The 20,159-nt window shown below is 36.6% G+C and overlaps 1 protein-coding gene across 4 annotated transcripts in view; it reads right to left on the bottom strand.

The window, feature by feature from the left end:
* GULP1 (GULP PTB domain containing engulfment adaptor 1) overlaps window positions 1-20,159 on the bottom strand; it is a 319,549-nt gene that overhangs the window by 192,325 nt on the left and 107,065 nt on the right. For 3 of the 4 annotated variants that reach the window (XM_062188944.1, XM_062188983.1, XM_062188954.1), the window contains exon 2: window positions 8,822-8,955. The gene's annotated coding sequence lies outside the window, so the exon portion shown is untranslated. Of the gene's footprint in view, window positions 1-8,821; window positions 8,956-12,582; window positions 12,604-20,159 lie in introns of those variants that run through there. The other variant, XM_062188965.1, reaches the window with a different exon arrangement.

Genomic DNA, 20,159 nt, shown 5'->3' with positions numbered 1-20,159 from the left:
ACTTGAAACGGTGCCCACATAAGGTGCCGGCAGTGCAAGCCAGGGCTTTAACCCACTGCACCACAACACCAGCCCCTAAAGATGATTTGCAACTTTGAATTGCATGTCTCAGTATGATCTGCAGTTGCTTGAAATTCTGAGGTTGGAGATGGGAAGGGGTGAGTGACAGCGAGAATGGAAGAACATGCAAATATGTTCTGTTCTCACAGAACAACCCATGGGTATGCAAAAACAGATTTAATATTAAAGCTCTAACTTTGCATTCCTAAAATCTAAATACCATTTAAGTCTAACAGAAATTAGTAAAATCTGCATGGAAAAGTTATGTCTAATCACCTTGCACAAGGCAACCTGGCATCACTGATGACAACCTACAAAAAATAATCTATTTTCTCAATGTTTTATTCAATTGCTCATTCATGGATCAATATGGTTTTCACAGTCAAGAGAAAAATGCCTTAATCTAAATTTGTGTTCTATTTTCTGTTCATAATTAGTATTTTCTTCTGATTTATTAAAAAATCCTCAGGTCAGCACTGTGATATAGCGGGTAAAGCTGTCACCTGCAGTGCCAGCATCCCACATGGGTGTTGGTTTGAGTCTCAGCTGCTCCACCTCCAATACAGCTCTCTACTATGGTCTGGGAAAGCAGTAGATGGCCCAAGTCCTTGGGCCCCTGCACAGGCATAGGAGACTTGGAAGAAGCTCTTGGCTCCTGCCATCTGGGAAGTGAATCAGTGGATGGAAGAACTCTCTCTCTCTCTCTCTCTTTCTCTCTCTCTCTCTCTCTCACTCCCTCTCTGCCTCTACCTCTCTGTAACTCTGTATTTCAAGCAAATAAATAAATCTTTTTAAAAAAAAAATCCTCTCACTTATCAATAGCTACATAACTTAAATAAGGATGTGCAATCCATATCCCTACATATATTCCCTGATATTTTATAAGTTTCTAACTCAGATGGTAGAGTTATTCTCCCACAACTTTTTTTTCCTCCTAAATCAAGAGACATCCTGAAAAATACAAAATTATGAAAATACTATTTCAGGCACATTTTATGTGCTAAAATTTATCCCTCAGAAGCTTTGTTTTCTCACAATAAAAGTGTATTCATTGAACACACTGTTCTTTACAAATGAGTTAAAAATAATTTTTTATGTTGAAAATTAAAATTACTCAGAAACAGAGCTAATATTTAATTACATTGGCTTACAGTATTTATCATTAACAATAGCCAGATAGATTCAATTATGGCCTAATTTTTTTTTCACTTCGCATTTCACAACGATTATTTCCTATGCCATTAAAAATATTTCTAAATGCCATTATTTAACTTCATAATATTCCTTTACTGGATCCAGCAACAGTACATTTTGTCTTCAAATATTCCCAGTTATTTCAGGGAGCATTTATACACTAAGATTTCCTTACTCAACATCACTAGCTTAATAGACAACAGGATAAATCCTACTTGAATATACTCATTTGTATGTCCCACAGCAGCCACATCTAACAGAAATATAACACAGACACACACACACACACACACACCTCTTGCATTCTTAGAGCCTCCAACTATCATCTACATAGTCTCTGAAGCCAGCAATCTGGGCCATCATCAGATTCTTCTCTTATCATCTTTTGCTTCTAAGTAACACAAAATCAGTTCCACTTTTGTCAACAGACTAGAATTTTGTTTATTGTTCTTCATGCTCGATATAACCATCTCCAAGTCTCCATCATTTCAGACCTGGACTCTGACAGAGTGTCCCACCTTGCATTTCTTTGCTCAGCAATGCGAAAATACTCCTTATTTCCACAATGCATCCTTTGTGATTTTTGTAAAACACAAATTGGCTTAGGTCATTCTCCTGCTTAATCCCCTGTTGGTACTCCACCACACTCAGGAAATGTCAGATTCCTTCTATATCCTCTTATCGTCTGTCCCATGAGCCCCTTCACTATTATCTATCCTCTCCACCTCTTCCCCAGATCCTTCCAAGAATGCCAACATCACTGTATATCTTCTATTGTGAGTTAAGCCTCAAAATCATGCCCAATCAAAATCTAACAATGCTGCCTGGTATGGAAAGAGGGTCTTCTTTGCAATTCTAAGCATAACATCAGTACCTTGAGATAAAAACATATTGGATTTAGGGTGTGCCCTAAGTCCTCTGACTGGTGTATTTATCAGAAGAGGAGCTGCTACAGAGACACACAGAAAAAACAAACGAAAAAGATGTGTGAAGATAAGAGTCTGAGACTGGAGTTACTCTGCTCAAGTAAAGATCACGATAAGCCATCAGAAACCGAAATAAAGATTAGCTCACATAGCCTTTGAAGCCATCTGACCCAGCTGACACTTTTACCTTAGAATTCTAACTTCATAACTGTTAGACAATGAATTTTTATTGTTTTAAGCCATCCAGATTATTGTTTCTTGTAATAGTAGCCCTAAGAAAAATCTCACTAGAGTATAAGCTCCACACACAAAGCAAGGAATTCTACTGTTTAGTTTTATGCTGACTGCCAAAAATAGCAATTGGCATATTGATGTGGGAAAAGTCAGGGAGATAGACAGTTCACCAGCTGGAGTCCACACCTTCCCCACCCCTATGTAATCCTGTCAACCCACCTGTCAACCAATTGACCCTTCCTCAGGATGCACCTCTCTTTACCTGTGACCTAGGGACGGTATCACATAAGCATTCCCCTTTTCGAAACTCAGAAGCAGACTGGTGAAGGGGAGAGGGTTCTCTTTCTCTCTTTCCACTTAGTGGACCCAGGACGAACAGAGCAGGATATGAAATTCCCCTTTTTTAACTTTCCTGGCCCACTCCACCTAAATGAAGCCCTCATGTGCCTCTGTATTCTCACTTTGTAAATAAACCTTATCATGCTGCATGCCATGTTTGTGCCTGTACTTAGAAATATTCTCTAAGTAAAAATCAAGAGCCTGGGGTATTAATTTTGGCCCAACCTAGTCCACAACAATATAGTAGACTATTAGTGAATATACATATAAAAAAGGAACACATAAATTTTCCATGACAGAAGACCAAGTTGAGATCTGAGCAGTTATTTTTGAGTCTATGTTCATTTCATTCCCAAAATCTTTTATTATTTGAAACTTTACTGCTATTATAGTTTTATGGCTTTTGAATAACTTCTGGGGAAGGGTTTCAGTATCCATTAATTGTTTTTCACTTGCTGCACAATGATTTCTCATTCTGGTCCCAGAACTCTGAAGTTCCTTTTGGGAACCCATTCTCTCCATGTGCAAGCAGTCTTGGGAGAAGATTTAACCAAGTGCTATGATTCCTGAAAAAGGACTAATACTCCAACTCAGTCATTTAAGTCCTCATGAAGTGAAAGTAAGAAGAATTAAATTAAAACACTACTGGTCCAGATTTAGCTCCATGGCCAAATCCTTCACCATCTTTGTACTTCCTGCTCTCTGGATCACTGGAACAACCTGGCTCCTGTCTGTTCTGAAGATTGTTTCATCTGATTACCTTCTCATGATATGAGCTAACCCATATCCTTTCCACAAAATTCCTTTTTTGTTTAAATGGCCAGAACTAATTCCTGCTACTTGCAATGGAAGAACAGTAATTATGCAATTCAAATGTAAAATTTGATTGGCACATAGCACAGATTGCTTATATAAATAGGTGTGTTTCACAGATGGTCATCTGATCAAAAGTTCCTATTTTAGATTCTCAGGATACCTAACTGGTAAACTATGCAATTTAAAATTCATAGCTTGCCATTTTCATTCTTTGAGACAGCTACTTCCATTGTCTGATGTACTGTACATGTTAAGGTCAATCCTACTCTTCACTCTCGTTTATATCATTATTCACATTTATAAACAAGTATTACTTTTTTTGACAGTCAGAGTGGACAGTGAGAGAGAGAGACAGAGAGAAAGGTCTTCCTTTTGCCGTTGGTTCACCCTCCAATGGCCGCCATGGCCGGCTGCACAGAGCTGATCCGAAGCCAGGTGCTTCTCCTGGTCTCCCATGGGGTGCAGGGCCCAAGCACTTGGGCCATCCTCCACTGCGCTCCCTGGCCACAGCAGAGAGCTGGCCTGGTAGAGGGGCAACCGGGACAGAATCCGGTGCCCCGACCGGGACCAGAACCCGGTGTGCTGGAGCCGAAGGCGGAGGATTAGCCTATTGAGCCATGGCGCTGGCCCAAGTATTATTTTTAAAATCTTTTCTTTTTTCACTGAACTATATTTTCTCAATGTAAACCATATTATAAAAGCAAATTAAACCTTTTTATAAAGAAAGTTACCTCTAAGTAAATCAAAAACCTTGGTATAATAAGTGATACTGTGAATGGCCTGAATCATTTAAAGATTAAAAGAGACCCACAGTTTACCAACTTGCAACACAGAGACAAAGACATTTGATGAGCAACCACCTGGCTAGGTCTCATTATTTCATATTAATTGTAATTAATTTATGAAGGAATCATTCATTAAAATTACATATTACATAAGTAAACATAATTTTATTCTTTAATTCTCTTTATTAAATGAAAACCAGTGTTAACATTATATAGGTGGTGACTAATTTGAATTGTTAAAATAGAAGTACTTTTTACATATACATGTATTCATGTACTGAATTAATCTTTCAAAGGACAATGAAAGCAAAATGGCTTCCTCAATTTCTTTAATGGTTTAAAGGTTATTTTCTTTTGTACTTAAATGCTAATGAAGCATAATGTCTTCAGAAAGATCTGAATTTACTTTCCTCTGAGAGATATCCTTCAGGTTTTTTTCAGTTCAGAGTGTTGTTAATCTTATTTACTGCAACAGAGGGAGCAGAAGAAATTGTATTTCCACCTTCTTTTTACTATTTCCTGAATATTCTACCACATGTTTGCCATTGATTTATGCTGCTCCTCACTTTGAAAGACTACACATTCTTCACACTTTCTGTCTAAAATATTATAACACTCATAACAGTGGACTTTTGACTACTAACATCTTGAAACCACACTATAGTCACATTTAAATCTAAACTTCCTTTATGGAAGTTTTTAAAGCTTTTTATTTTGTAAATTGTCTTGGCCATTTACCACCTCTACACCTTTATAATAAAGTTACAGTTGTCTTCATTCTACCCTTAAATTGCTTGGTTATTCTTGATAATCAAGTTTCAGCATATCTCTACTATCCCCTATCTTCCTTCTTAAGTTCCCTCTTTTGGGTCACTTCTGTCTGGTCCTTCCTATGTAGTATATGCCTCAGAGGAATTTTACAGGGGAGAATTTTATTCCCCACTATGCCTCTTTGTAACTTCACCTGCTTAGTCATCAACCTATGTGGTAACCTGGGCTGGCACTCTCTAACTTAAAAAACATCTTTGCTAAGGCTCTCATTGTGAAGGCTCATTGTCTAAATCAGGCCTATCAGATAAGACTCAAGGTTAAGAGGCATAGAACAACTATTATTCCTTATGTACAAGAACAAAGCAACAGTATATATTTGACCAGGCAGAGGCCCAGTCTAGCAGACCACCGGAAAAGGGAACTAATCACTCCCTGCATGTGCCATTCTGACAAATATGCCTGAGGTTACAGGTGTGGAAGGCTGAACGAGCATGAGTAATACATGCTAATACCACTGTCACCTTCTTCCCTTCCCTGTGGGCTTCAGTGCCACAGGCAGAGAGAGAGTTTTGAGAGACATCTCCAACTCAGATAAGTCCTGACGTATGCTTCCATTTTTATGCTCTCGTTCCAGCCAGGAGACAAACCATCTACTTTATTTCTTTGACCCCTGAACTGAAAGAAAAATGTCTCATCTTTTTCTACACCACCATCTGGCCTGCTTGATATTTCATTCATTAGCTCTGGGTTAACAGCCAAAACTGCCCCTCTCTCTTCCTATATCTTCCTCCTCCATTCTGCCAATCCCTCATTTCTCTATTCTCAATTGGGTGGCAGGCCAATTAGTGGCTGCTCTACACAGTGATCTTCCATCAAGCAGACCCAACAGGCCAGTACACTGCATTGGTTTTCAGGTGCAAAGTCAGGGCTTTGGCAAAAGTCAGCTTATGAAGAGGCCTGGCAGCTCTGCCAATCAAGAGTTGGGTCTGGAAACAGAACTACCCTGGAGTCAAAGGACTCCCAGGTCAGAGCTTCAGACCTTGTTGGCTCTGAGCTAAAAAGCCCTTCACTTTGCCCAGCTTCCAAAGTAACCACCACTGCTGACAGAATGGCCAAGTAGGGTCAGCAACATTGCAGGCATAACTAAATTTCCTGTTAAGAGATGCCACCTGGCCAACTCTCTTCCCAGGTCAGCTGAGTAATGGAACAGGTGCCTGCCTAAGGAGGTTCACACCTCCCTTATGATGTACACCATGTGAAGAGATGGAGAGGTCTGGGCTTCATAACTGGCAAGACCATGAGCCCATCTGATTATTGTTAAGCCCCTTTTGTCAGTTTCCACTTGCCTCTAAATGGGAAAACTTGCTCATGGTTTAGACAGCACCTTAGGTCCACTAACAATGACTCTGTCCTTTGTTTTAGACCCTGTCTAGCCCATTTGATGCCTCATTCCATTGTAATCACATCCACTACTCTTACATCAATGGCTGTACTCCCAATCGTGTGTATTAATGGTCCTCTCCGTCCCCCCAACTTAAGCATTGGATGATTATTCAGAATTTTTTCTACAGACAAACTCCTTCTCTCTCCCTCCCTATGGAGTCCCTTCATCATGTGACTAAGGCCACTCCTAGGACCACTGGCTACTATTCTCACCCTAGCTTTTACACTACGTTGTCTGTTTAAGTGTTTAGAGGAGGTGATAATGGAATGAACCAAAGCCTTCACCAACCAGGCAGTCAACCAAATGCTACTACAGGGATATACTCGGCTCCTCCAGCAAGAGACCATGACTTGAAATGTCACCCCACCAGCAGACAGTGACTCGTCAACCCATGTCAGCAGGAAGCTGCTCTAGAAGACAGATCATCGTCCTTGCACTCCTCCTGGACTTTTAGGGCTGATTTAGTCCCATAAAACACTTGCTTTATAAAAATCAAAAGGGGGGAATGTGCCATCTTATCTGTGGCAGCATCTTAAGCCCCAGGTGCTATCGTAGGCTCTGGCCCCATTGCCATCTTGCACAATAAGCTTTGATCCTAAGCCTAGCCTGGCTTACTAGAAGTCAGGTAACCAAATGACCCAACTACAAGTGTTAGCTCCACCCCCACCTTAGCGGGATTCGCTGCTCCTACTTCCTTACCTCTGCAAAGGTATATAAGACCTGTTCTCCTAGTACAGTCTGCTGTTCTCTCCTGCATGGGGAGGCAGCCTGTTGGGTTTCTCCCACCTGACAATAAACCTTTTCCCTTACTCTGGTATTTGGTGTGTTTTGTGGTGGCCTTTCATACAGGTCCACTGTTTATGAAGTGTTTCTCAATTTCCAAGGTGGAGGTGTTATAATCATCAGCTGTTCTTTTGTTTACTTCTTTGTAAGCACTTAATATATCCCACCTGAATTGAATATATCAACTCAATTGTGTTTCTTTTTAAATTTTTATTTATTTTTATTTAAAAGGCAGAAAGACAGAGAGACAAACAAGGAGAGACAGACAAGGCAAAGCAAGGCAAGGCAAGACAAGAAAAGTCAAGTCAAGTCAAGTCAAGACAAAAGAGAGCCACCATATGCTGGTTTAGTCCCCGAAATGGCCACAAAGTCAGGGCTGGGCTAAACGAAAGTCAGGACTGGCAAGTCCTGTCTCCCATGTAGGTAGCAGTAATCCAAAAACTTAAGCCATCACTTGCTGCCTCTCCGGATGTACATTAGTAGGAAGTTGGATTGGAGGTGGAGCTAGGATTCAAACTCAGGCAATTCAAGACAGGATGTGGGCATCATAAACAATGCCCTTAACCATGGCACCAAATACCCTACCCTGAAATGTGTTTCTTATCTTGCAGTCTTTTATTGAAGGATAAAAAGGACAAGGAATTATTTTTACCATAACCACTATCATTGCCTGAACATATTTAATCGCAATGGTTAGGCTTGGAGCAATAATAATTTTAATAAATATTAGTTGGATAAACATATAATTGTTATCACTTATAAATGGTGCATTTTAAACAATGTAGAATAATTGTCTATATAATATTCACTTTTCTTATAGGCTTAGTTATGTTGGGAAATGTATTTAAATAAATGTGACTAAGGGAAGCTACTGCTTGCAATCAAAATTTGGGTCTTAACTTAAAATTTTTCTTCAGCTCAAACTAGTTTTTATCAGAGCAAATTTTTGGATAAGAAAATATTAGCCAGTTATTCAACAAGTATTTCCATACTGCCAAATGAAAATGCTTTTAATTACCACTTGTGGAGGTAAACTCAGTAATAAGAATAAGTTCTTGAAAACAACATAGTCACTAAAATAGAGATGTTTATTTTAGTAACCATATAAATGTAAAATGAGTGATGTGCAGATCAATGGCTATTAGATGAATAAAAGATAAACATAACCTAAAATCTTTAAAATTGTTTATAGTATAGCATAGATGAAATGGAAAAAATGAACCCTTAGTCAACAAAAAAATAACATTATCACAACTTTATTTAAAGAAAAAAACCACCAAAAAAATAAAATGATACAGAACAAAATGATACAGTGCATTTAAAAAAACAGACTTCCCTTGGTACTTTTAATTTCACTTTTATGTATTTTACCATTTTCCCCAACAAAACTATGCTAGTGTCAGATATTCAACATAAAAATCTCCTATACTTTGAAACATGGTGAAAAGTATATAAACATTTCTTCTTACCTGAGTTTGTTCAAATATAGTTGAAATATATATAGAGAGAGAGAGACACTTGATTTTATGTAGCTTCAATCACACAGTTTCCATCAGAATTCTTCTATCACTTTCCAATGTATATCAGATGCAATCACATATAACTAAAAATAAAATTAAAATCAGAGTCAGAATTAATAAATAATTACATTTATGTGCATTTAACGTAGAGTTACAAAATATCTCTTAAAATTGTATTTGCTGTAAAAGTTCAAGAGTAATGCCAAATGTTAGGGAAACAATAATAAAATACAAACCATTCCTTAATAATGGTAACATTACTTATTGCTAACAGTGACAAATAGCAAGATGGCTAAATAATGAGCTAAATGTTGGATCTCATATATATATGTGTGTCCCTGTTAAAATACAAGGATGGTGTGGGTATTGTGGCACAATGTTGCCTGGGATGCCTACATCTCCTATCACAATGCTTGAGATCAAGTCCCAACACCACTTCCAAACCAACTTCCTGTCAATGTGTCTAGGAGACAACAGATGATGGTTCAAGTACTTGGGTCCCTGCCACCCACGTGAGAGACCAGAATGGAGTTTCAGGATCCTGGTTTCAGCCTGGGCCAGCTCCAACTATTGTGGAAATTTGTGGGGTGAACCAGCAGATGGAAAGCCTCTTGTCTCTCCCTTTCTCTCTGTCATTCTGTGTTTCGAACAAATAAATAAGTTAAAGCTTAAAACAATAACACACAGTGACAGCTGGTTGTCAGTATATTTCTCCCTCGAGCTCTACAACCAGCCTCAGTTCTCCCTTTCACAGAATGTCTAATTAGACTAGCTAAGCACACACCCTGTTCATGATGATTAAGAAGATGGAACAGAATTTCAGAAACCCTCCCCTCTCCCGACTCCTCTCCCCTTCCATTCACATCAAGATTCGGTTGCGGGTGGGAGGGAAGTTATGGGAGGGGGAAGCCATTGTAATCCATAAGCTGTACATTGGAAATTTATATTCATTAAATAAAAGTTAAAAAATTTAAAAAAATTTAAAAAAAGAATTTCAGAAACACTTCTATTTTCATTTTCATTCTATTCCAACAGCTATGGAAAGGCATTTGGATACCTTATTCTTTTATTCTTTATTACGATTTAACTAGAAGAGATATCAATCGCTTTAAAACTTAAATTTTTATTCTAATCAGAAAATGAAAAAAACCTTCTACTAAGACACAAACACAAAAATTACCTTCCCCTTAATTCAGTAATTTCAAAGATACCGCTAACATCAATTCAAATAATATCAGAAAAATTCATGGTGTTATATTTATTCCTCACTAAAAACCAAACAGAGCTGTTTGGGGGTGTTTTAACAGAAATAGAAAAATATAAATGCAGTTTTTTTGTCCTGCCTTCCACCATATTTTTTATACAAACACCTTGATGCAGACATTGGTAATGGCAGACCTATATTTTTTACTTTCTTTAATGATAGACATATGTTAAATATTATTTTATTCCTGACCCACTATCTGCATCTAAGCCATCTAAATAGCCTACAAACATTTCTACCCTAGCCCCAATCTTCTTTGGAAGTCTGTTTATCTACTTATTCAATATTCTGTTTTCATTTTCTAATGTAACTCTAGAGAGAAAGCTGTCCCAGGGTAAACCATGAGTTAATAATTCAAGTACAGAAGTTTATTCAGAAAATGAGCCCAGGAAACACAAGCAGAAGAGAAAAGAAATGATATGACTAGTAGAAGACCTCTTACAAATGGAGCATTATCAGTCCTATCAACACTATTGGTGACTGCTGCTTAACCGGACTGGAGAAAATCCAACATCCAGCGTATATGAGGTATGTGAGAGTATTTTAAAGAATTCATGGAAAATGGAATTAAAAGATAAGCTTATTTTGCTACAAAAAAAAAAAAAAAAGAAATTGAAATCCGGGTGGCAATGTTGTGGTGCACTGGGTGCAGCTGCTGCTTGTGACACCAGCCCAGCATCCTATGTCACAGTATTGATTTGAGTCCCGGCTGCTCTGCTTCTGATCCTACTTCCTGCCAATGCACCTGGGAAGGCAACAGATGAAGACCCAAGCTTGGTCTGCTGATGCCCTATGGGAGACCTGGAGGGATTTCTTCATTCCTGGGTTTGGCCTGGCTCTGCTCTGCCTGTTGGGGGCATTTGGAGAGTGAATCAATGAATGGAAGACCTCTATTTTCCTTCCTCTTCTGCTGCTCTACCTTTCAAATAAATAAATCTTTAAAAATCGAAATCCTTGCATTAAGAATAACCTTGAAAAGTTATCGGAACATGTGTATTACGAAAAAACTGCTCATAATCTTCAATTATTTTTTTCATTGCAACAAGCTTATCTTTTAATTCTATTTTCATACTTTTTTCAAAAAGTACTGTCCTACCTCACCTGAGAAATCAGAAAACTGGGGTGGTCACACACTAACTGCCTTTAATCATCAGCAGAGGACTGCCTACTTTGATTGGCAAAGTGATCTCTGGTGGTCAAAAAATACTCGAGGCAAAGAAATGCAGAGGTCTGTGTTGTGAATTCTGCCAGTGTAAAAGGTAGCACTAAGGGAGAGCATTACAGGAGGCTCAGCACCAGCATCTACTACAGAAGACAACAATTTTGAAATCTGAATTAAAATATGAGCATAATATTATGGCTAATATGTTAAGGCCATTTACAGGTATTCTATAATTTTATGAAAAAAAGTATGTTTGTCTGCCCAGTGGTAGTATTATTTATTAAAACATACGGTACTTTCTTTCCATTTGCTGAATCTTAGGGTGTATGAATGATCAATTCAATTCATTTTTCCTCAAAGTATAAAGGTTACTTCATTATACCCTAAGGTCTGTTCATCTGGAAAGTAAATTTCAAACACAACATATAGCTGAAGATATGATTTCCAGATTCATCTGGTAGGTCATGTTTTCTATTTGTTTTAAATGAAAAGAAAGAAAAGGGGATAAAAATTAGTTCTTTTTTAAGAAAAATGAATTTTCCTAAATATGTTGTAGCAAATATCCATGTGACAAAAATGAATTTAAGAAAAATGATCCATGATAACATAAGTAACTGTTAACCAATCTGTTCAATAAATCACATTCCAATGTATTAAGAAAAGCAAATATTTGCTTAAAATGTTCAATTCAAGTTAACATTCCATAGCTTTTCTTTCCATCTCAGATTGACTGAAAACAAAACTTACTGTAGGAAATATTTTTCAAACTAGAATATTTTATGCAATATGACAGAATAAAGAGAGTACAAAAATACCCACATCAAAAAACAAGAATGAACTTGTGCCTACTTCTGTCTGTCTTCTTGCAGGAAAATGACATATGCTCTGAACTGGGTCTATTATTCCATGTCTGATATGATTAGATTTATTCACACAGCATTTTGAATATTCTTGCAAAAAATGAAATTGGCTTATGAGCTGTTCTTTTAAGCATATTTTTATTTTAAAATATAAAATCCTGATTTCCAATTCAAATGATTCTTAAAGTAAAAACATAATATACACAATCTGATACTGTTTTGCCACCATTTATTATACATTTTCATTCAAATTGGAGATATATGTAAAATTCAATGAAGCCAACCGTTTCTTTACCAAAGCCTTCACTTTTCCCACTAGCACCATTTTAAGAGAAAAACATTAACATTGCAACATGATTAATGCTTTAATTTGTTAATGAAACATTTATAGGGGCCAGTATTTAGCATGAGGTTAAGATGCTACCTGGGATGCCCACGCCTGCTGTCAGTGCCTATTTCAAGTCTCAGCTTCCCTCCTCAGGATGCAGTTCCCCACTAATAAGCACCTCAGAAGGCAGCAGATTAAGTCACAAGCACCTGGGTCCCTGTCACTCATGTGGGAGACCCAGATTGAGTTCTGGACTTCTGATTGTGGCCTGGCCCAGCCCTGGTTGTTACAGGCATTGGGGAGTGAAGCAGCAGGTTGAAGATCTCTCTCTCTCTTTCTCTCTCTCTCTGCCTTTGAAATCAAATGAAAGTAAATTAGTAAAAATACATAATTTTTTCACAATGACACTTTTATATATTTAGATATTCCACACAAAACCAACTTAAACAAACAAATCAGGCCAAAATGGTATTTCTGTTTGTCATCAAAAGAACTACAACCACTATTATCATGATCTTAAAATGCTGTGAAAATATTTTTTTCATTTTTTATTTTTCATTTTCACTTACGTCCAAGAAAGTAACAATATTACACTCTATGTTGCAAAAACTGTTTTCTTGGATATTCATTAAATATCTTCTATGGGCTCCTAAATTCAAAACTGGAAAATCAGACTTCTGATTCTAATTTTCTCTCTTTTTTTTTTTTTGTTGCTGTTGTTAGTTTGTAAAATGACTTTAATTGAGGAAACAATGCAGTCTTTAATTGCTCAGGTCAGAAACCTGGCATTATTAATTCCTGTTATTTCCCTTACCACCCACATGCCGTTAAATCAGAATAAATTCTACTTAATATGGCAGCATTCATTTAACTTCCTCTCCTAGTTTACATGCCCAACAACGCTAGCCATCCATCTTTTCTCTAACAAGCAATCTTTCTATGTCATCCTTTGAACAAAGCGAAAATGCCTTACCATATCTTTAGGATGTGGTCTCAGCCATTTTTATGCTAACACTTTAGGCAAATGGTTCAAGCTGGTGACTTGAGAGCACTGCCCTAAGTGGATGGGAGCAACAATCTGTGCATACTGATTCCCTCACCAAGGCAGCCGTGCACATACAGCCATGCCAATGCCCACACAGAAAGGAAACTGGAAAAGTAAGGTGGTTCATTTAACCAATACTCACTCAACACCTACCAAATGCCCAATTGTTTAGTTGTGAGAGAAAAGTCCATATCCTCCTTTGTATTTGTCAATTTAATAAGGACTATATCAGCATTAAGGTCAGGTGCTGCGTCAATGCATAAAAGGTTCGGGAAGAACTTTCTTAAAGAAATGGAACCATGAACCTTCTGTTTAGATGCTGTGCAGTGGAAGTCAGAAAAGGCCATAGTCGGCAGAGGGAAGAGAATAAGCAACAGTAAAGGAATAAGAAAGATCATCCCAACTTCATGGCCAGAAAAATAGTGTATACAATTTGAAAACAGGATACTTTTAGCAGTCTTATTTGAAACTTTAGTGATGAGGCAAGGCCACCTCAGAAAGACTCCTGAGTGCCATGCTATAAAAATTTGATTTTACAATTAAGGTGATAGAAGCATCATAAAAACAGGAAAATCATGTGACATGATACATGTTCATGAGGCCAATGTGGCTTTGAAGAGACATACAAGGGATAAGAGGAAAAAGGCAGATTTAGAAATTTGTGTACATTTATTTATTAGACAGTCATACAAAATAGAAATAGACTGTGGCACTTGTATTTGTAAAATGTAAAACTGAAAGGATCCTTGGAATTTAATTTATATAGGAATAGAACACAAAAGACAATGCTGATCCTAGGTTTCCTATTCCCAGAGATGTCAGCCAGGAGAGAATTCACATCGCCTGTTCCTGCTCCATATGCAGGATATGTTCTGTACCCTCTGCTCTCAGTATGATAAGAAAGAAAGTGGTGGTAGATAAGACATGCAAAATTCTTTTAGAACACAAATTTTAATTTACTAATTTAAAAACAAATTATGTCCCAATTGTTTCTTCTGCAGTTGACAGGAAAATTTCAGCAGTGTTTTGAAGCTGTTAATTACAGGACACTTTTCTAATCAAAAGTATATCAATTCATTCACTCCTTTTGCTGAGATCAACGGAAAATTCAAGTCCTTACCCTTGAAATTGTTGGTTATTACATTTTTAAATCTACATGGGTTATCCCAAAGTCTTTGTTATTACTTAAGATTAACTCTTTACAGCTATGACTTCTCATTTATTGAATCCTTTATGGAAAACACAAGAAAGGAACTGAGATTAATCAAAACATGTGACACTAGTCCATAAGTTAAAAGTTTACTTCAGTTTATGAATGATATATAGCAGAGTGAAATTACTACCAGAGTAGGGGAACTTCTAATGTGATGGAATTCTAAAAAGAAAATCAATCCAACTAGAGAGGAAACGCTGCCAATCCCTTTGAAGATTACACAAAACAGGGTGAAAATTACTGGAGCAAATACTTTTCTGAGAAAATTGGGTGAAATAAATTCTCAGAGGAGAAAAGTGCGCAAATTTTACTTTTATTTTCCTAATACTACACATAACAATTTTTAAAAATTTGTTTTAATTCAATTGGATAGCTGAATTATAATATAAAACTGGCTCATAATATTGATTTTCATTTGCATTTATTTTTGTAATAGTAGCTTCTGGCTCATTTTTTCCTATGGAGGTTTTTATGCTTTCCTCAATTTTTATTGTGTCTTTTATATAATGAAGTATGTGGAGAAAGAGGAATTTTGCTTTTGTTCATCCCTGTTTTTGATGCTTTTGTTTTCTTCCCCAGTAGTAAAATATCCTTTGACAGAATAAGTATTTAATGAAAAATGAGCAAATTAGTAAAAATTGTTAATGATTTTTCTAAAAATTAGATTTGTACATTTATTCTAGAATGTTTAAAATATGCACTATCTACAGAGAAAAACTAAAAGAAACATTAAATGAACCTCCAAGAGATAACTATTAATTGCATTTTTCTATTTTTTATTTTGTTATTTGTTTAAGGAATGTACCTTCATGCATTTAATATATACAAAATTAATAACAGGATGCTTCTTCCTCCCCTACTCATACTCTTTCCCACTCATACTCCCTCCTTTTGTCCTCTTCCCTCTTCCTTTTCCATTCTTATTTTTTTTCAGAGATCAATTTTCAGTTAATTTTTATACTCATAAGATTAACCCTGCACCAAGTAGATTGTTTACTGATTAGTATAAGAAGAAAAAGAACAAAAACAAGCAAATAAAAAAGAAAAATATTATTCCCTAGCAGTGAAGGCAAGGGCTGTTCAAAATTGTGGCATCTCAAAGTGTCAGTTTCACTCCTATAGATTGCATTTTAAGTACTCTATTAGTTACCACAGATCAGAGAGAGCATGTGGTATTTGTCCTTTTGTGACTGGCTTATTTCACTAAGTATAATGGTTTTCAGTTGCATCCATTTTGTTGCAAATGACAGGATTTCATTTTTTACCACTGTGTAGTATTCCATAGTGTATATAAACTGTAATTTCTTTATCCAGTCTTTAGCTGATGGACATCTGGGTTGATTCCTCTTCTTAGCTATTGTAAATTGAGCTGAAATGAACATGTGGGTACAGATAACACTTACATATGCTGATTTCATTTCCTTTGGATAAATTCCCAGGAGTGGAATTGCTGGATGATATGGTAGGTCCGTATTCAGCTTTCTGAGATATCTCCATATTGTCTTCCACAGTGGTTGTACCAGTTTACATTTCTGCCAACATGGATTAAGGTACCCTTCTCCACACATCCTCACCAGCATTTGTTGCTTGTTTGTTTATCTATGAGAGCAATTATAAGGGGGGGGTGAGTTGAAATGTCACTGTGGTTTTAATTTGCATTTCTCTGATCACTAGCAATATTGGGATTTTTTCATGTGTCTATTTACCATTTGAATTTCCTCTCCTGAGAAATGTCAGTTCAGTTACTTTGCCCATTTCTTAATTGGACTGTTTGTTTTGTTGTTGTTGAGTTTCTTGAGTTCTTTATAGATTTTGGAAAATAGTCCTTTGTCAGTTGTATTGTTTATAAATATTTTCTTTCTGTCAGTTGCCTCTTCATTTTGCTGAGTGTTTCTTTTGCAGTACAGAAGCTTCTCAGGTTGATGTAATCCCACTTGTTAATTTTAGCTTTGATTGCCTATGTTTCTGGTGTCTTTTTCAAGAAGTCTTTCCCTATGACAATGTCTTATAGGGTTTCCCCAATGTTCTCTAGTAATTTGATGGTATCACATCATAGATTTAGGTCTCTTGTCCATGTTAAGTGCATTTTTGTGTAAGGTGTAAGGTTGGAGTCTTGTTTCATACTTTTGTATGTGGAGATCCAATTTTCCCAGAACCATTTGTTGAAAAGAGTGGCATGGCTTCAGGAGTTGATTTTTGCTCCTTTGTCAAAAATAAGTTGGTTGTGGATGTGTGGATTTATTTCTGAGGTTTCTATTCTGTACCAATGGTCTACTCATTTGTTTTTGTGCCAGTACCAGGCTGTTCTGATTATAACTGTCTTGTAGTATGCCTTGAGTTCTGGTATTGTGATGCTTCCAGCTTTGTTTTTGTGTTGTTTAAGATTTTTTTTTTTTTTAGCTATTTGGGGTCTACTGTGTTTCCATATGAATTTCAGCATCATTTTTTCTAGATCTGAGAAGAATGCTTTTGTTATTCTGATTGTTATAACTTTCAATCTATAAATTGCTTTTGGTAATATGGACATTCTGAAGATGCTGATTCTTCTAATTCATGAACATGGAAGATTTTTCCATTTTTTATATGTCTTCTTCTATTTTTTTCTTTAATGTTTTGTAATTTTTACTGTAGAAATCTTTGACATCCTTGGTTAAATTTATTCCAAGGAATTTAAATTTTTTGTAACTATTGTGAATGGAATTGATCTTAAAAGTTCTTTCTCAGCTATGGCGTTATCTGTGTATACAAAGGCTGATGACATTGTGTGTTGATTTTATATCCTGGTTCTTTAACAAACTTTTATGAATTTCAATAGTCTCTTCATAGAGTTTTTTGGGTTCCCTATATATAAAATCATGTCATCAGCAAATAGAAATAGTTTGACTTCTTCTTTCCCTAATTGTATCCCTTTGATTTCTTTTTCTTGCATGATGGATCTGACTAAAACTTTCAGGACTATATTAAATAGCAATGGTGAGAGTGGGCATCCTTGTCCAGTTCTGAATCTTAATGGGAATGCCTCTAATTTTTCTCCATTCAGTAGGATGTCGGCTGAGGGTTTTTTATAAGTTGCTTCCATTACATTGAGGAATATTCCTTCTATAACCAATGTGTTTAAGGTTTTCATCATAAAAGGGTGTTGTATTTTATCAAACATTTTCTCTGCATCTATTGAGATAATCATATGGTTTTTGGTCTTTGGCTTGTTAATGTGGTTAATCACATTTATTGATTTTCATATGTTGAACCATCTTTGTATACCAGAGAAAAATGATCCTTCCGATATGCTGGATTCAACTGGCTAATATTTTGCTGAGGATTTTTGTGTCTATGTTCATCAAATATATTGGTTTTTAGTTCTCTTTTTCTGTCATGCCATTTTCTGGCTTAGGAATTAAGGTGATAAAGGCTTCCTGGCAGGAGTTTGGAAGGATTCCCTCCCTTTCAATTGTTTTAAATAGTTTGAAAAGAATTACAGTTAGTTCTTCTTTAAATGTCTGGTAGGATTCAGCAATGAAGCCTTCAGGACCTGGACTTTTCTTTGTTGGTAGGTTCTTTTATTACTGATTCAATCTCTGTTTTGCTTATTGATCTGTTTAGGTGTTCTATATCTTCATGCCTCAGTTTAGGAAGTTTGTATATGTCCAGGAATCTATCCATTTCTTCTAGATTTCCTAATTTGTTGGCATATAGCTCTTTGTATAATTCCTGATCATTCTTTTTATTTCTGTGGTATCTGTTGTTATATTTCCTTTTTCATCTCTGCGTTTGTTGATTTGGGTCTTCTCCCTCTTTTTTTTTTTTTTTTTTTGTTAGTTGGCCAATGGTGTGTCAATTTTGCATATTGTTTCAAAAAACAGTTCTTCATTTTATTGATCTTTTGTATTTTTTGTTTCAATTTTGTCTGTTTCTTCCTTAATTTTAATTATTTTTTCCTCCTACTAATTTGTGCTTTGGCTTGTTTTTTTTTTTTTTCCTAGGTCCTTGAGATGCATTGACACATTTACTTGGTGACTTTACAGTTTCTTCATGTAGGCACTAATTGCTATAAACTTCCCTCTTAACACTGCTTCTGCTGTATTCCATAAGTTTTAATATGAGGTACTGTCATCATCATTCATTTCCAGAAATTTTTACTTATCTTTTGATTTCTTTTACAACCCATTGTTCATTTAGGAGTATGTTGTTCAGTAACCATGTATTTGCAATTGTACTTCAGATTCTTGAGTTGTGTTTTTTTTTAAGATTTTTATTTTATTTATTTGAAAGACAGAGTTACAGAGAGAGGTAGAGACAAAGAGAGACATCTTCCACCTGCTGGTTCACTCCCCAGATGGCCATAACGGCCAGAGCTGTGCCGATCCAAAGCCAGGAGCCAGGAGCTTCTTCCGGGTCTCCCCTGTGGGTGCAGGGGCCCAAGGACTTGGGCCATCTTCCACTGCTATCCCAGGCCATATCAGAGAGCTGTATCAGAAGAAGAGCAGCCGGGACTAGAACCAGTGCCCATATGGGATGCTGGCACTTCAGGCCAGGGCTTTAACCTGCTATGTCACAGCGCCGGCCCTGAGTTGTTGGTTTTGAGTTTCAATCCATTATGATCATAGAAGATGCACGGTATGATTTTGATGTTTTTGAATTTGCTCTATGGCCTAGTATATGGTCTATTCTGGAGAAAATTCCATGCACTGCTGAGAAGAATGTGTATTCTGCCACTGTGGGATGAAAAGGTATCAGTTAGGTCCATTTGGTCCATAGTGTCAATTAGCTTTATTGTTTCTTTGTTGATTTTCTGTCTGGTTGATCTATCCATTGATGAAAGTGGAGTGTTGAAGTCCCCCGTTACCATTTTATTGGTGTCTATGTCTCCCTTTAGATCCATTAACAGGTCTTTTAAATAGCCAGGCACCCTATAATTGGGTGCATATACATTTATTATTGTCACATCTTCCTGTTGTATTGATCCCCTGATCATTACATAGTGTCCTTGTCTCTTTTAACAATTTTTTTGTTAAAGTATATTTTGTCTGATATTAGGATGACTATACCTGCCCTTTTTTGTCCATTCATGTGGAATATCTTTTTCCATCTCTTCACTTTCAGTCTACGTGTATCTTTTTTGGTGACATGTGTTTCTTGTAGCCAGTAAATAGATTGGTCTTGTTTTCTAATCCATTATGTCAGACTGTGTCTTTTAACTGGAGAGTTGAGGCCATTTCCATTCAAGGTAACTATTGATAATTAACTATCTGGCCCTGCCATTTTTCGATAACTATTCTTATTGTTCTCTTTGGATTTCTTTTGTACTTTTACTGGAGGATTTTCTATCTCTGCATTCTTTCATAATGGTGGGTTACTTTCTGTGTTTCCGTATGTAGTGCATCCTTTCACATCTTTTGTAAAGCTGGACACATAGTG

This window comes from Lepus europaeus, chromosome 1, assembly GCF_033115175.1.
Source record: "Lepus europaeus isolate LE1 chromosome 1, mLepTim1.pri, whole genome shotgun sequence".
NCBI classification, from domain to species: Eukaryota; Metazoa; Chordata; class Mammalia; order Lagomorpha; family Leporidae; genus Lepus; species Lepus europaeus.
This window is presented reverse-complemented; position numbering and strand designations above follow the sequence as displayed.